The sequence below is a fragment of the Hydra vulgaris genome, chromosome 12 (assembly GCF_038396675.1).
Source record: "Hydra vulgaris chromosome 12, alternate assembly HydraT2T_AEP".
NCBI classification, from domain to species: Eukaryota; Metazoa; Cnidaria; class Hydrozoa; order Anthoathecata; family Hydridae; genus Hydra; species Hydra vulgaris.
The window spans coordinates 23,893,289-23,912,877 of NC_088931.1; the positions used below are offsets into that span (position 1 = coordinate 23,893,289).

Sequence of the window (19,589 nt, forward strand, 5' to 3'; positions counted from 1 at the left end):
GGGAGGGGGAGGTCATCAAAAAGCGTACGAATGCGTATTGGGGGGGGGGGGGGGGGGGTTTTAATTTAAAGTACGTACTTCGATTTTCTAATTTATCACAACTAACCAGCTAATCAATAGAAAAGTTAGAATTCTGACTAAAGATCCTGTTTACCAACATTAAAAGATGTATGGTATAGGGAGTAGAGTAGAGGATATATTTCCCTCTATGAACACACACGCATGTGCGCCCTCAGGATTTGTTGATGTTCCAGATAGGACACTTTCACACATCGCACAAACTCCAAACTTAAGCATGTTTATACCTATGTCAAATGAGGAGACCTTACAAAAAATTGACGGAGACCTGGGAACAAAAACCCGTTAAACGCTTGCCCCCTCCCATACATAAAGACACTAATGTAGCAAAATTTACAAATTTACCATCTAAAACTAAATTTTAATTTATCAACAGATTTTAATTTTTGTAGAAAAGTATGGTAAATTACAAAAGTTATGACCATGCAAATTTTCCGACCCCTCAAAATAAGGGGGTGTAAATTTTGCATGGTCATAACTTTTGTAATTTACAATATACTTCAACGAAATTTAAAATCTGCTGATAAATTTAAATTAAGTTAAATGATAAATAGTTGAATGCTCTTCTGCGTCTCTCCGTGATAAGACCGTAAGGACTTCTAGGAGCACCTAAATAACCTAAAAAAAAAAAAAAGTTGAAAATTTTACTACATAATGCCATCACCTTTTTTTTTTTTTTCAAATTAAAGTTGCTACCAGAAGTCCGCGGAGCACCGCGGGAGAACATTTTAACAAGAAGCTCACGCCTCCTTCCGTACCAATGTCGCTAGTTGAGCTAGAGCTGGATTCGAACCTGCTCAACGCCGTTAATGCATGTTCTGGAAAATACACGAATTTTGCGTTTTTATAAAAAGGTTATGTTTGATTGCACTTTTTTAGCCCAAATAATTTATTTTTTTTAATTATTTTTTTTTCCCCGAGCGCTTTAATTTGTCTAAAATCAAACAAAGTTAACTTTTTTTTAAATTACTAAAGTTTAGATATAAAATTTTTCTTTATGGTTGATGAACCATATTTTGGTATAAAATGGTGCTGCGCTCAATGAAGATAAAACATTAAATTTAGAAAACAACTTTTTCAAACAAGTTTTAAGTTATATGTTTAATTTCTAACCAGTCATATGTCTGCAAACATATTAAAGGTCGAAAAAAATTAGTTATTTCAAGTTTAAAATCTGTTTTTTCCATTTTATATGAAAGTTTTTATTAATTTGAGTGTGAAGAACACACAAATTGACATACGACCAGTTAGACTTTTAAAGTTAAACCTCTTAATGTTTATTTAAAAGTCTAAGCTCAAAATTTAAACATTACTGTGATATGAGCCACCCCTATTTTATAATGCCATAAAACTATTTTACTAAAATTCCGGTCTTTAAATTACCATAGATTAATGTAAACATGTAAAATAGCGGGCAGAATATAAATTTACTTAACCAAATTTAGAATACAAGTAAGCAACAGATTTATAATAAAATTAACTCAATTTTTTGTTATGTCAGAGCTGTCAATTGCTGATCTTTTAACTTGCGGTTTCTCTAAAGTTGCAGTATATATAGCTTTAACTGAAAAACATAGAATCAAACATTTAGTAAATGAAAATTATAAAGTTTTTAGATCAAGAGTGCTAAATCATCAATACAAAATTTATATTGAAAAAAATCCTACATTTCACTTTAGCTATGAACAAATAAAAAGAAAAGGCCGGGTTATTGTTAAACATTTAAAAAACTTAGGGAAGACCAGGTCAAAATTGTCTTTGAAAAATATTTTGCTTACCTTTTCCAAAGTAAGATTTAATAATTTAGGATGCTTAAAAATGCTTCAAAGCCTTTTTAACTGTCAAGGATGAATAGCTAACAAAAGATTAAAATTAGTGTTAGAAATATTTCCTGCCAAATGTAAAAGGTTCAAATATAAAGAAGAAAAAAGAGCAATGTATAGGCAGAAAAAACTTTCAATCGCAACTCATAAAGCACTGAACAAACTAGAGCAGGATTTTAATAAAACATTTTCCACCACATTCACAAAGGCTATGAAAATCAATATACCTAATCCACAAAATAAAAAACACAGATATGATGCAAATAAAATAAAAAATGGTATTGAAAATCAATGAAAAGAAACCTCAACAGATAGGTATTTATATACGAAAGCTCAGCAGATAAGTATTCATAAACACCTGAGTATTTAGATCTATACATAATAAATATTGTTTGTACATACTGTATATACTACACAAGTGTGTATGTGCTTGCTGCACCAGAGAGAGAGAGAGAGAGAGAGAGAGAGAGAGAGAGAGAGAGAGAGAGAGAGAGAGAGAGAGAGAGAGAGAGAGAGAGAGAGTGTGTACTCTCTCACTTTGTTTTACATGTATAATATATGTATATAACACAAAGTATAATAAAAAATTAACTTTTTTACGGCATTTGGTGTTCCTGTATCATTAAGCAATAGAGATAAGCTCCGCCTAACCCATAGTTTTGAAACACAAAAAAATGCGAAAAAAAGAAGAATATTAAAACTATCAGCTATAAAAAATGTAAGTCAAGTACAAGCAAATGAGTTGGTTAAAAAAAGAATAGTATAACATCAAAACAGATTTGAATTAAGTCAATATTTATAATTACAATGCGTCATTATGTTAAATTTAGGACTGGCATAAGTCATTAGTTCATCCAGTGATCCCTGGGTGAAGTAGTATGTAGGGATTTTTCTACATAAACCAAATAAAGAATCTAATAAAACCTAATAAATATCAAATAGAGGAAAATTTAACTTACACCATTATAGTTCTTACCAGCTCAAATGATCATTAATTATAAATGATGTATGAATTTTTTATAATTTGGACATTTAATTAATGTGTATTAATTAAATGCAACAGATGGCCTTGGTATTATAATTTCAAGTTGTATATTTCAATATAAATAAATATATATATATATATATATATATATATATATATATATATATATATATATATATATATATATATATATATATCATATATTCATACACACATACTTTAAAACTCTATTCACATCTAGAAGGAACCTACGAGATGTGGAAACACTCACAGAGCTCGTTTAACAATCCATATGACAAATGTGTTCTAAGTACAGAGAAGTACTAGCCATTCCTTATGTAGTTATGTTATATACCTTCTAGCATACTACAGAGAAGGATTAAGGATTGAAAGGTGCATATTGTGAGGCTTATACAAAGTTTTTTTTTTTCTACCACTAATTTAGGGAGAGAAAAAAGCAAAAAACCCTGTCGGTTCTGTTGAGAAATATTCCTGGAAACAAGTTGAGTGTTTGGATGTAATTTCATCCTACCCTAATGGTTTTAAAATAAACTTTTCTGAACTAGCACGTAAATTTTCTGTGACAAACAAAAAAGGTAATGGTTTTAAATGTCTGCGATATAGTATACTTACAAAAATAATAAACCAATAATAAAAGTATTATACTAATAAACTAGTTTTACCATTTTAACAGTAATAAGTACCAATAAAAAACAAGAATTTTAAACAAAATAATTTTTAGGTATTACACCCGCAAACAGAGGCCAAGTACTGAAAAGACTTTTAGAATCTATGAACTGTGATCTAAAAAGACTAAATCTAAAAAGAAAAATGTCAGACAATACATACCCTGACGGCACTAATATTAATAATATACAGTATAGAAGAAAAAAACGGAGATATTTATTACCTTACCTTCACTTATCATTAATAAGTTAAACTTTTCAAATTTTATTAATCATTCATGTTTAAACTCATTTATAGGTTAAACATGCCATACATCAGAGATATATCTTTGCCATGCGAACCAACTAATAAAAAAATAAAGCAGCAACTCAAAAAAAAATAGACGATGGAACATATAATTCAGGGGAAAAGATTGTACCCCAAAGATATGAAAAAGTATTTATATCATCTGAAAATCAAACAATTACAAAAAAAGAGGTTCATATTGAAGGCAGAAAAATTTCCTTGAAAGATATAAGACTAAATATGTTCAAAGACCATGAGATTTTTATGAAAGTTCAAAACGATAATGAACTAGAAGCACTTTCTCAAAGGCAAATTGTTGATGCTCTTGAATTCAGGAATATAAAGATGAATATGACACCCTAACTAAAAAAGAGCTGATAAATATACTTAAAACTTATGAAAGAACAAGGAATTTAATGTTTTGGTATGATTGCTCCAGTATATCTAATCACACTCACTTTCTTGTTACTGTTAGCGTAATATATGATACAGCCATATTTTTAAGTAGCTTTGAATATAAACAAAAGTATGGAGAGAATATAAATGTTCAATCAGAGGTCGAAAAGCCTTATTTATACATACTTGGTAGATGTCCTTCCAATGACCAGCAACTTTTGTATAGCGATGACAGGATTAATGACATTTTGCAATTGAGCGATCCCTTAGAATTCAAGGGAACACCTATTTTAGATGTTGCACGAATATTCAAAGGTGACAATCCAGCAGCACAACTGGAAGCTGGTCATCAGAAGGGTGGTAATTATTTTTGTTGGGCATGCAACATGCATGCAGATCTTTCTAATAATATATCTATATCACTAAGCTTCCCATACACTTCCTTAAAAAATCGTATAGACTATATAAATGCAAGTAACACCTCACAGCTGGCAGTAAACCAAGGAATTCATGTCTAAAAAAAAATCAGATTGAACGAGAGCTTTATGAAAGAAATATTCAATTTCCATTAAATACGTCTGTCAAAAAATTAAAGGAGCTATTGGCAAATGAAATGCATGGAGTGCAAGGATTGCCTGCCCTTCTTTTTAAAAAACCAGGTTTTTCTTTAACACAACTAAATCTTTTACACTATAAAATTTTAAATAATGAACCAATGCATGATATTTCAAACCATATTAAAAATATATTTGATGAATTGCCATATTTAGTAGAAAAAAAAGATAAAAAAAATTGTAGAAAATATAATTGAAAGCTCTTTCAATGGCATTGAAGCAAAAAATGCTGCCGACTATTAAAAAAGTTGATTAATAGTTACTAACTGTTCCTAGAACATTACAAGGTTGGTCACTTTGTTTTTAAATTTTTACTAACTTGAAATACAAAACATCCTTTATATGCCAGAAGAATCTAGATCAACACACAGTATTCTTCGTTTAATAAATACCACATTTGTGCATGCAATAATTATAAAAAAACATTTAGAAGCAAATCTAAAAAATAGCAAGCGAAAATTCTTTGGTGCATACTATCACTCAATCACATCCCATGCTCCACTACAGTATAGATTGTTTGCAGGTCGTACGTCTAATGTGGAAAAAGAAGAAGCAATGTTTCAAAATTTGAAACTGTCTACAAAAATATCTTCTAATCATCATTCAGATAATGTTATTTTTAATGCAATAATCCGCAACCAAGCAAAAAAATATTTAAAGGAAGGAAAAAAGTTATGTGATAGCGTTTCAATACTTCACAAATTCTACCAACCATTACATAGTCTATTTAATGACACAAAAATATCAATTACTTGGATTGAAAAGAATAGCAATGAATATCAAAAACTTTTAGAAAAATCAACTGACTATTTAGTAGAAGGCATTAATGTATGGTGGAAAGAAGTTGAAGATGGAGTAGTATTCTTTGATATAAACTACCCCAATAATTCGAAAAAAACATTTTCCCATTTTCGTTCCTCCTCAATGCAACAACAGTCAGAGTACTTAGAAAAATGCTGAAAACATTGTTTGGAAAACAAACACAAAATTCCTGCTTATAAAATCACAGTTAATGCATATGTTTTTTATTTAGACACACTTCAATATTTTCATAATTTTAAAACTGGAAATATATCTAGAAATAATATTATACCACTAGATATAATTTTGATTTGATAATATCAAAGTTTTTCAAATTAGTATTAAAAACAGTTATATAAATAATACTATTATTCTTAATGACAACATCTAATGTTATTATTATTTTATTAAAAAAGAACTTAAATATTATAAAAAATATGTTTATAATGTGTTTACAACATTACCATTATGTAGTACATAGCCATTGTATGTACAGTCAAGTACACAATCATTGTGCCATAATTTTAGCAGTATGCATACCATATTATGCATAATAACGTTATTATATAATATATAATAACGTTATTATAGTTATACTAGTAGTTATAACTACACATATAATATTTGTATATATATATATATATATATATATATATATATATATATATATATATATATATATATATATATATATATATACATATATATAGTATTATTATGTATATGTGATGATATATAGTATATAAATATGTATATATGATATATAGCATTATTTAATAACATTATTAATTTTATATTATATTAGGATTATTATATTATATAAGGATCTATTATTGTTATCAAAAATGAATTTTTATTCATGATATAAAAAAATATATTACTTCTAATAATTAAGTAAAGTTAAACAAAAAATATATATATATATATTCAACAAAATATTGCGTTTCTTTACTACATATTTTTTTACTACATCGCAAAAGATACGTTAAGTTTTAAACAATATCTTAACAAATGTTGCAGACCGGAAAAAAAGTATGTTTGTTATCACCGAGAACAAACAAGACAAAAAAGTTCGAGAACTTGCATTAACGGCGTTGAGTGGGACCTCTAGGTTCTGAGCCAGATCTCTAACCACTGCGCCACGGCTGCTCACGTATGAGCAGGGTGTGGGGGCAGGGCAAGCGCTCAAGGGCTTTTTGTTCCCAGGCCTCCGCCATCCTAATATTTTGCAAAGCCTCCTCATTTGGCAAGGTATAAACACATTTAAATTTTAGAGTTTGCACGATGTGTGAAAGTGTCCTATCTGGAACATCAAAAAATCCTGCTATTTGAAAAAATTACGTACTTTTGAAGGAGGGGGGGCTTAAAAGTACGCATAGCAACAGGGAAAGGGGTCAAATTTCAAAATTTTTGGCGTACTTACTTATGGACGACCCCTTAGTGTGAAAACGCGCGCAAACTGGCAATCGGGAGAATTTTGAACAAAAGTTTTTTTTTTTTTTTTTAATTTTCCGTTTTTGTTACAATTAAATTCCGTAATATAATACAAGATACTCTTATTCTTTCAAAAATAATTCAGTTATAAATATAAAAAAAAACCAAAGACAAAATAATAAGAGATAGTTATACAAAAATATATAAAAACGCGGGAAACTTGCAGAAGACCATTAAGTCTTATCATCAAGAACCGTTGTACTAGTTATGTTTTTACAATATTAAATTCCTATAATATTGTTAAAAGCAAAACTTAATTAACTAAGGTAAATAGTGTTAACACCAAAAACATTCAATGTAAAAAGACAAGAACAAATAAGACAAACAGTCAAAGAAACAAAAACAAAACAAAGCAGTTTAAAAGAAATCATTAATAAGATTTTTATACTTTAAAATACTCTTTTTTATTAGTTTTTGAAAGCAATTTATATTGTTTACATCTTGTAAATTATTATATTTTGCTAAGATTTTATTCCAGATATGCGGAGCACGATACGTAATTTTAAATTGTTCTTGTTTAGTTTTGCACAACGGTTCAATTAAGCCTGTTGTGCGTAAAGTATACTTAATGTTAGGTTTTATTTCATAAAGATCATTAAAAATTGAGGGGCATTGTTGAAATTTACTTTTGTACATGAGACATAAAATTTTATAAACGTTTATCTCGTATAACGTAAAGATGTTCATAATTTCGAACAGTGGTATTGCATGTTCGTTTTTATTTTTAAAATTTATTATTCTTAAGGCATGTTTTTGTTTTCGATAGAGTGCTTCAAGCTTGCTTTTAGATGTACTACACCACGCAATATTCGCGTAATTCAAGTAACTTTGTATAAAACTGAAATAGATTTGTTTTAGATGATGCTTATTAAGTAAATCCCGTGACTTATATAGAACGCCGATACTTTTTGATATTTTGCTTCCAATATAGGCAATATGTTTATTCCAGGTAATATTTTCGTCAATGAGAACACCAAGAAATTTTGTGACTCTCTCGCGACTAACTTCTGTGTTTTCAATAAGTAGTTTTGGAAAAGAAATAGGATTTTTTTTTTTTTTTTTTAAAGGGTGGAATAATGAGAACTTTGATTTACTTGAATTAATAGAAAGTTTATTTGCATTGAACCATAGTGAAATTTTATCTAACTCGTTGTTCATTTGTACAAAGAGTTGAGGTATATCTTTTCCTGAAATAAAAAAGTTACTGTCGTCAGCAAACATTATTGTTGATATATTTGTCGCTCTCCAGAGATCATTCACGTATATTAGGAAAAGTAGAGGCCCAAGAATAGATCCTTGGGACACTCCACAAGAAATTAAAGATGAATTTGTTAGTTTTTTATTTCCGTTATATATGGACTGTGTACGTTTACTCAGGTAATTTGCTATCCACCTGCAGGGTACGCCTCTTATGCCGTACATCATAAGCTTTTTTATCATTATTTTATGATCCACTGTGTCAAAGGCCTTGGAGAGGTCAATAAACACGCCTAAAGTAAATTCTCCGTTTGCAAAAGAGTTTTTTATTTCATTAATTAAGTGAAGTATTGCATGTTCAGTTGAAGTGCTTTTCTGGAATCCAAACTGTTTTGAATAGAATAAGTCATTATTTTTAAAAAATGCATATAACCTATTGAACATAATTCGCTTAAAAATCTTAGAAAAAATGGAAAGTATAGATATTGGTCTATAGTTTCCAATATCCGTTTTATCGCCTGATTTATATATAGGTTTAACTTTTGCTGATTTAAGTATATCAGGAAAGATACCCTCATTCAGAGAACGTTTACAAATTTTAAATAAAGGCACTTTTAACTCATTAAAACAGTCAATGACAATGTTGCTGTTTATACCATCAATTCCAGATGACTTATTACGTTTCAAGCTTTTAAAAGCTGTTTCGTATTCTTTAAAGGTTTCTCATTTTTGAATTGATTTTTATTGCACTGAAGGTATTCCTTAAATGATTTATTTACATTTAGAATTTTTGCCGCAAGTTTAGGTCCTATATTCACAAAAAAATTGTTAAATTCATTTGCTATATTGTTTTCATTGTCAATGGTTTTATTTTTAATATGTAAGATTTTCGGAAAAGATTCATTGATTTTCGGTTTTCTAATTATTTCATTTAGTACTTGCCAAGTTTTCCTAGAACTTAGTTGACACTTTTCAAGTTGGTTTTTTATAATAGTTTGATTTTGCAGTTCGTTTGACTTTCTCAAATAAAGTCCTATAGTTTTTATATTCTACCTTGGTCTTTACGCACTTATTTTTTAGATATCTATCGTACAGTCGATGTTTTCGCTTCAAAGCTTTTTTTAAGCCTTTACTAAACCATGGCGAATTTAAGGTTTTAACTTTAATTTTTACTTCTGTCTCTGGGAAGTGTTTTTCATACAAGTTTGAAAAATTGTGATGGAAGTTGTTAAACATGGAATTAGCATCATTGAGTGATTCTAATGGAGACCAGTCTATATTTCCTAATTCATGCTGAAACGCTACTTGATTGTTTAATGATAGGAGGCGTTTAGTAACTGTGACTTTATTTTGTTTTTGTTTATTTGACGTATTAGCGGATATGAAAATTGGCATGTGATCTGAAATTGGTGTTTTAATTATTCCTTTTTTTAACGAGTTTTCAAATAAAAAGTTAGTTAATATATTGTCTATTAATGTTGCTGAATTTCTTGTTATTCTTGTTGGTTTGTTTATTAAAGGGATCACACCATATCGAAATAAATCATTGTAAAAGTTTTAACTTTCTATATCATTGTCATAATTTAGGGCGTTAATATTAAAGTCACCTAATACAAACAGTTTTTTTTTTTCTAGAGAAACTTTTTAAATAATATTCTGGAGATGATTTGAGAAATTTTCTGTGGACGCATTTGGCGATTTGTAACAACAGGTTACTAAAATATTTTTAGTTTTATCATTAACTATTTCAATCGAAACAAATTCGCCGTTGCATTCAGATACGCACATGTCTTTTCGGATTTTAAACCGCAAGCTATTTTTGACGTAAATAACAACACCACCACCTCTTTTTTTAGACTTTCTTTGTAAGTGAATTGCGTCATATTCTAGTAAGTCAAACCTACAACTTTCACTAAATGCATCATCAGTTAGCCAAGTTTCACTTGAACAAATTATATTGAAAATAAAATTGCTTTACTCTAAGAATATTTTAAAGTTTTCAAAACTTGCTTTAGCGCTTCTTATGTTAAGATGAAGAAGAGATAAGTTCTCAAAAGGTTCAATATCCGATAAATATTGCTTTATTTCGTCCGGAAATAAATACTGTGCTTCCCTATTCATTAATGAATAGTCATCAAATATAATTTTATCATGATCGTGCTCATCGAGCGTGTTTAAATTATTTAATCTAAAAACATGAAATGAACTATTTTCGAAGTAATTTTCGTTTTCAGTCATATTCGAAACCATTTTTAATTTTTTAATAAATATTTATTAAAATATTTAAAGTTTTTTTTTTATTATTATTTTTTATTTCTCTCTTCCTTTAGAAAACTTATTTCTTTTGTTCGTAAAAATATAAAATAAAGCACTTATGTATATAACAAGATATACAAATATAAACTATAAAAAGATAGAAGATATTAAGAACATAAATTACTTTTCCTTTTGATTCCAATCCCGAATGATTAATTTATCGTACGATACGTAAGCGAATTTCCCCGCATGTTTTTCCACTTTCATTTTTTCTTTCAACTCCTTTCTTATTAGGTTTGTTTCTGCGCAAAAATCTTCATTAATGTAAATGATTTTTCCTTTTAATGTTTATGACTTTCTTAAGATAGCAATTTTATCCTTAAAATCTAATAGCTTTAAGACAATAGTTCTAGGTTTTTTATTGTTTCTCAGTCCAGTGCGATGTGCACGCTCAATTTTTATACTTTTTAAGCCAAGTTGCTCATCAAACAGTTTAAGAACCTTCACTTCACTCACTTTTATTGTTTTTTGTTTCATTATAATTTTTATTTTTTTCCACTGTGTTAACGGCGGTTTTTATCTTCTTCTCAACAAGTTCTTCATGATAATTTAAACTCGTTTTTAATTCTTCCACATCTTTTGATATAGCTTTAATAATATTAACATTGTCGTTGGACATCATTTCCACTTTATCAAGACGCTGATTTGTTACTTTTAGATTAGCGTTGATTATATTTGCAAAAATTTTTTCTTGTTTTTTCAGTATTGCTTCAATTTTGTTCTCAAACTCCTCAAACATATCCTTTATCATTCTTTTAATTTCCACTAATGTAACTGTCATTTTTGTAGATTTGTTGTTTTATTTTTTTATATTATTATCATTTTTTAATTTAATTTTTTTTTTTTTTTTTTTTTTTACCACGTTGCAAAAACACGTCCGATCGTTACACAAATTAAAGCCGTGAAAATTGATCCATTTTACTCGATACATTTTTTTTAACATTTTAAACAAAATTTAAGTTCATTAACAAGTCTCTAATGTCATGCGTTAATCTCCTAGTGTTCATAAATTATGACCATATAAGTTTTGAACAACCTCCCCAATGTGGATTTAAAATTAGGGGTTATCCATAAATGATGTCTTAGGGGTTATCCATAAATGATGTCAGTAAATATAATGTGGGGGGGGGGGGGAGAGAGTTCTGGAAAGTTTGACACTAATTGACAATGGGGAGGGGGATGTTGAGGCAAAAATGATGTCAATTTAAACTATTTTTTTAGTTTTAATGAGCAGATTTTAACGGTATTTACATCTACTAAATGGTATAGAAATGATGTTTTGTTTGTGGGGAAATTAATATTAAATGTGGGGAATTTGATATTATATTTTATTAAATTATTTATAATATAATATTATAAATTAATATAATAAGTTTCCCAGAGACATTAAATAAATAACAACTGCTAACATAAAATAAAAATTACTATCGTTTTATTAATATATTACCATTTGAATGCGAATCAAATTATGTTAGAAATATTTACTCTATGTATATAAAATTCACAATCGTTATTTGCTCCCTAGCGGATTATAAAATGTGGTTCAAAGTAAACTCATAAAAGTAAACTCATAAATTTGTCATTTTTTGAAATTAAATTGTCGTTATTTCAAATACGAAACTCTAATTGCTCTCTACTTGATTGTAAAACGTGATGCAATGCAAACGCATAAAGTCTATTGAAAATTCGAAACTCTAATTTTTCCCTAGTGGGTTGAAGAAACTCTTTTAAAAAGCTTGCGCTGACAATTAGCAATATCATTATTCTGATTGTGATATAAACAATACTAATAAATCAATATTAAAATATGGATAAATCCGCATTACTTAACTTATTGATAGTCTCGTATGAAAATGCTCATCCCGATAAAAAAAAAGGCTGATATCCAGAAAGAAGTTCACAGTATATGGAATTCATTAAAAGAAGAGAAACTGGTGCATAAAGATCTTGAATCTGAAGCTGAAGCTGAAGAGGATAATTTGAAAAAGAAAAAGAAGAAACTAGCTCATCAATGTAAAGAACTGGCCAAAAAAAAGTATGATTAAGCTCAACAGAAGAAAACTAGAGAACTGAAAAAAGCTGGAATTGAGGAAAACTGCTTGGAGCATCCAGAAGTCAAAGAAAATCTAAAAATCAGAAAGAAATCTGGTCGACCGTCATTAGAAGTAGATCAACCTCTTCTTTTGAAGGCGATTATGGATATTGCTCTCCATGGTTCGTCCGCTGATGAAAGACGTCGGTAAGAGGTTCTTCGAGTAATAATTGCTTAGCTATGTTTGTTAATATTGTATTTGTTAGAATTTTACTCTTAATTAGTAATTGCACTATTGTTAATATCCTTGAAATGTTAACAACTAATTTCAAGATTTGATTTGAATATAATTTACGAAATAAATCCCGTTTTCTGTAAAAAAAGTTAATTATATCCAAATATATTTCTTTATTATTTAGAGAATTAAAACTCTCGACGAATTGACATCCGAGGTGAACAAAATTGGATTTGCAATCAGCAAGAGCGCCCTCTATACTCGTCTATTTCCAAGAAGTTACGGAACATTAGAAGGTAAAAAGGCACGTCAAAACAGTCCCTGTTAGATTGATCAGTCCTTAGAATGAATCTCATTTAAAACATGTTGACGGACTCTTTTGCAGTTCAACAATAAAATATGTGGAAGAATTTTGTTCTATTTTAGGGCCAGATGAAGTGTGTTTCATTAGCCAAGACGACAAGGCTAGAGTACCAATTGGAATCACAGCAGCCAAAAAACAGGCGCCGTTGTTGATGCATTTGGAGTACCGGGTAACTCTCCCGGACCACAACTGGGTCGTGGCTGCTAAACACAAGCTTATACCGTCTGTATACGTTGGAATTACGATCAAAAAAGATGGTCTCGGAAAAACAGATGCTGTTAATTATTTTGGACCTACCTAAATTGCTGTTCGATCACAAAAACACGCATACTAAACCGCCTTCGTTCATGGATTAGACTTTCAGCAGCTCTTCGGATATCAAAGAATTCGATTCTATTACCAGAGATCCTCAAACTAATATGGTTAAGCCTATCGTTGTGTTTAGCGTCGATGGAGAACCCGACGAAAATCCCAGATACCAGAATGTATTTGAAATCGGAATTCACTATTTCTTGAAGAATAACCTTGACGCTCTTTTCATTATGACGAACGCTCCAGGCCGCAGTGCATTCAACAGAGCTGAGCGACGAATGGCACCTCTAAGTAAAGAACTGGGGTGATTAACCCTGGTGATTCTTCCGCACGAACATTACGGAACTCATCTTGATTCTCAAGGTAATTACATTGACAAAAGTTAATTTGTAAAAATATTAATATAATTTTTAACCTATAATAACTAACATATCTTTTTAAATCAGGCAGGACAATAGATGAAAATTTAGAAAAACAGAACTTTGGTTTTGCTGGACAGGCTTTGGCTGATATTTGGTCTGATCTTTTCAAATTGACGGTTATCCAACCATTGCAGAGTATATTGATGCAGACAAATCAGAGCTAGAGTCAAGGAGCCTTTTATTACACGATGAACGTTGGATTGCCGATCATCTTCGTAGAAGTCAATATTTTACTCAAATTGTGAAATGTGAAAATTGTTCTTGTTGTCGGATGACTATTAAAAGATATTACTTTACTCTAATTAGAGCAAGATTTCTTCCGCCACCTGTCCCTGTCAACCCAACAAAACACGGGCTCAAAGCAGTAAATATCTCATAAGGAGCAAAAGAAGTGTTTCCATCATCCGTCTTTATGCTCATCGCATCAAACATCGAAAGTATTCTTCCTCGTACTGTCAAAGGATTTCCAATTTTACCGTATGATGCGTTTTGTCCATCAATTCAGTCTAGCCTAGCTGATAGAATCTGTAAAAAGTGCAATATCTTTTTTGCCTCTCAAGCTATGTTGAAAAAGCACACTTTTATCCTTTTTTCTGCTATAACACTCCCTCTAATCAAAAGGGTCCAATCTGTTCGTATCGCTGCCAATCGTCAGAAAGAATTTTTGGCAATCATCGCCTTGCAGAAGAGTTCGGAAACTGTTGAATGGTTAGATGAAAATGAAGTTGACGCAACGAATTTGATTGTACCTCAAAAATACGATATCCTTTTAGAGCGCGAAGAGCATTCACTACCTATTGTTTCAATCGATGATCACTTCAACAACCCATGGCAAGAATATATTAAAGATATATAACACTATTTGCTTAGTTGATTATTTAAAAAGATATCGACTGTTATATAATATAACTTGATGAGATCTACTATTATATAAATGTATAATTTAGTCAGAAAAAAAATCAACGGTTTTTAAGCATTTTTATTGTTTTTTAGGGGGGAGTACATAAAAACTGACATCATAAATAACGGGGGGTCGGCCAAAAATTGACAGTTTGACAAAGGAGGGAGGGGGAGTCGAAAAATTGGGAAAAAACACTGACATCGTTTATGGATGACCCCTTATTATTATATTTAAATTTTAAGTTCTATTGTTATGTTTATCAATCTTATTATTATATTTAAATTATAAGTTAGTATAATTAAATTATAAGTAAATTACAAATATTATCTTATTATATTTATATAATAAATGTTATATTTATATAAAAAAATATTACCTTATTATTATTTTATTAAATTATAGTTAAATAATAATTATATATTTAAATTATACTATTATAATTAAATTATACGTTCGTCTGACAATCAAATTCTGTTTCTCATTCAAAAGTTCGGAGAGAAAATTAATTTAACCCATTTTTTTTGTGAATAAGTAATCAAATGAGCGAACATCTTTGTTAAAATTGCATTATTGGCGCGAGTGGATTAAAAAAGCAATTGCTTTTACTCAGTAATTGGTCGTGAATTTACGTGAATAGAAATTTCAGAAACTTTGTTTAAATTTTTATTTACGTAAAGCTGAGCAATTAATGAGTAAATTACTTAACTTTACGCGAATAAAAATTTCAGCAAAACTGCTTAAGTTTTTATTAATGTATAACTGACCAATTAATGAGTAAAAGTAATCGCTTTTTTTATTCAAGCGCTTTTTTTATATAGTCAAGTGCAATTGAGGTCTTTTTAATGTGTTGTTAAAAACCACATTAAACTCATTTGAAGATTGTTATGTAGTAAATTTATAATATTAAAAAAATATTGAAATGACATCAAAACTCCAAATGACGATCATTGCCCATGATTAATTATTGTTTAAAACTTGCGTACATATTCATCAATAAAATGAAAGTAAAAAACATTTTTCTTTTTCACTATTGTTTTATTCACAAACCTAAATAAATTTTAACACCTATTGGAATCTTCTACTTACTAATCCACATTTTATAAAGGACAACTCCTTGATCACATATTTTTAAAATAATTTTATTGAAGGTGATAAAGATTTTAGTGACTAAGGAAAATTTTTTAAATGATAAACTTACCTTCAACTTTTTTGAAGTAATCCCAAACTGGAGAGGGCATTTTATAAATAAATTTTCACGCACATTCACTGAGAATTGAAAAACAACTGAACTGAGTAATTAATGAACTTCAATTGAGCACAAAACAGTCCATTTTGAGGTTTTTAAATAGACATTAACTTTTTAATCAACAGCACACGCTGGCCAAAAAATTAAAAAATGAACTTCTGTTAGAAAAATTGTATTTTTAATTTTGTGCTCGTTTTCAGTTTTGAAACGATGCTGCAGTGAAAATTTAATTACTCGTTATAAGTCCAAATTATATATTAAATAGATCTTCTATACCTCATTAAAAAATCGAGATTGTTCATTTAGTGTCCGTTTTTAAAATGATTGTCTAGAAAGACAAACATTTTTTATAGACAATTCATTTTTGATAGTTGTAATTAAAATTGTTGCAATTAGTGCTTTGTCGAAGTCTATTTTTGTCCTTTTATAATAAGTCCGTTAGAGATTGTCTGGTTGCTATGTAATAATAATATAATTATGAAAAAGCAGTGATTTTGGTTAATGAGTATAATTTTGGTAAATAAAACATAAGAAAATACTTAAGTGCCAAACTTAAGTATTTTCTTGTTTATACCTAGTGAACGGAAACTTTCGGTTTCGGCCGAAGTTTCGGCCTAATTCGAAACCGAAATTTCTGCTTCAACAATTTTTTTACTTTTCCTGTTTCGGCCGAAATTTCGGTTCAAACCGCAACCGAATTGAACCAAAACTTTTATAAGATTTTTGTGAATTGAAATTACATTACATAATAGTTTTAAGTTACCATTCTCAAATCATTCTTAAAATGAATTAACATTTTTTTTTTTTTTAAACATCTTCGCTTCCAACCATCTTCGCTTCCAAGGCTGCTGGCAGCCACTAATTAAAGTTAGAAGTTACTGAAAGAAAAAAGATGAAGATTGTAGAGCAAGATAACGATTGACGGACGACTTAAAGGATTGCAAATTATATGAACCAGGAAAGCAAGATAAGGGAAGCGAATTCCAAAGAGCTGATGTTCGAGGAAAAAAACTAGACGAATAAGCGTTTTTGGAGCACTTAGGAACAGTTACAGAAAAAGGATGACACTTAATTGAATGACGAGTAACACAAGAATGAGTTTTAGTAGATGGCACAAGAGACGCTAGCTCTTTAGAGCAGTGCCCATTATAGTATTTGTAGAAATGGTATATGGTTTCCAAGAAAGATTGGAAGTAAGAGTTAATCCTAGAAGATGAAGAGTAGATGACTCATAGAGTACATCACCGTTCATAAATATAGGAAGATCTAAATTATTGCGATAACGATTGGCTGAAAAAAATTGAGTTTTATCTGAACTAAAGCTCACCAGCCACTGTGAGCCCCATACTGTAGCAGAAGTGAGATCCTTTTCAAGCTCAAATGCCCCCTCCAAGCAATCAGAGGGTGTTGGCTTCTTATCACGACAAGAATAAATGGTAGTATTATCAGCAAACAATGCTACCTTAGATGTGAGAATATCTGGAAGATCGTTAATGTAAATTAAAAAGAGTATAGGGCCAAAGATAGAACCTTGAGCAACCCCTGAAGTTACAGAATAAGAAGAAGAGTGCTCTCCATAGATGACAACTTTTATACTACGATTGGAAAGGAAGGATTCAATAATCTTAAAGATGTTGCCGGATACACCATAAGAAAAAAGCTTATGGAGAAGACCAGCATGTCAAACTTTATCAAAAGCTTTTGAAATGTCAAGAGCGATGGCCTTAACCTCTCCAACTTTATCTAATGCTCGATAAAACCAATCAGTTATTACTGTTAGCAAATCAGCTGTAGAACGAGAAGATCGAAATCCATATTGATGGTCAGAAAGTAAGTTATTAGATTCAAGATGAGAAATTAAGTGTTTGTTAATTAAAGATTCAAAAACCTTGCTTATGATAGGAAGAAGACTTATGGGACGGTAGTTAGACGAATCAGATCCAGAATTTTTGAAGATAGGGATAACAGATGCCGCTTTCCAGCAGGCTGGAAAACAAGACTCTGATAAGCACTTGTTGAATAGTTTTGAGAGTATAGACGACAGCTCCGGAGAACACTTCTGCAAGACAATAACAGGTATGTTGTCTGGGCCACAAGCTGTAGAAGACTCTAGGCAGGAAATCACTTTTGATACAGAAGCTGGAGTGATATGAATGTCAAGCAATGGATCAACCTGTTTGTTGGCAGTATCAGGTAGAATGCAACTAGTGGAATCAAGAGATGATATTGATGAAAAGTTTTTAGCAAACAATTCAGCTTTGTCTTTAGGTGAGGTGACAAAGTCTGAACCATACAAGAGAGGTGGAATTGAAGATTTGCCCTTATTATTGATATTATTAAAGATTCTCCAGAAGTCACGAGAGCCTAATTTTTGAGATGAGATACGAGATTTCATGACCTGCGGGTTTTGGCGTTAGACAAAACTTTTTTACAATTGTTTGTAGCAGTAATAAACAGACGTCTGTTTTCTGGAGAATTGTTTTGCTGATAAATATGGAAGTAACGGTCTCGATTGGCAATCGCAGCAGCACAGTGTGAGGAAAACCATGGAGGAGAGTGAGGCTTGACCTGGAATCGTCGAGAGGGAACAAAAGATTCAATGCCAGCCTGAATCCACGAAGTTATGTAAGAAGCACATTTGTCGACAGGAAGACAAAAGATTTCTACCCAAGGGCCATCACGAAGAAAATTACGGAAAGAATCCCAGTCAGCTTTACTGTAGTTGTAAGAGGTTCGATAATAGGGGGATTCAGGTAATGAAGAAGAATGAAATATTACTTTTAAAGAGATCAAACTGTGATCAGAAGCACCTAAGGGGGAATGTGGAGAAACTGAGCACTGATTAGAAACAAGACATAAGTCGAGTAGAGAAGGTAAATGATTAGGGTTGTCAGGAAAGTGAGTTGGAAAATTGACTATTTGAGTTAGGGATTGAGAAAAGCAAAAGTTGTGGGCATTAATGCTTGTCGAATCACTGACACTAGAGCCAAGCCATTCAGAGTGGTGAGCATTAAAGTCACCGACAACAACTATATTAGCTGATGGATAAAGAGAGAGGGCTTGGTCAATATGATCAGAAATATCATCAAAAAGAGTGCAATCTTGAGATGAAGGAGAGCGATATAGAACGAAGAGAAAGACAATAGTGTGAAGTGGTGCTAAACGAAAGCACATGAAAGAATAGTCTGTGGATTCAAATCTATTTTCGCGACAAATGGGTGAATTCTTACAAATGTAAATGCCCAGGCCAAGCATGTGGCTATTGGAGTCTTTACGAATTAAAGGAAGATAACCATCAACACTAAGATCGCAAGATGAGACAGCTGAACTCAAATTAGTCTCACAAAGAGCAAGTAGGCCTGGTGAACTTTGCACGAGTTAAGACTTAACAGAAGAAAAGT

The 19,589-nt window shown here is 30.5% G+C and overlaps 1 long non-coding RNA gene across 1 annotated transcript; it reads left to right on the top strand.

The window, feature by feature from the left end:
* Window positions 1–12,432: 12,432 nt before the first annotated feature.
* Window positions 12,433–15,013, top strand: LOC136087697 (uncharacterized). The gene is made up of 4 exons (XR_010641992.1): window positions 12,433–12,915; window positions 13,128–13,239; window positions 13,370–13,982; window positions 14,066–15,013. It is a non-coding gene; the product is annotated as an uncharacterized LOC136087697 (long non-coding RNA).
* Window positions 15,014–19,589: the final 4,576 nt, after the last annotated feature.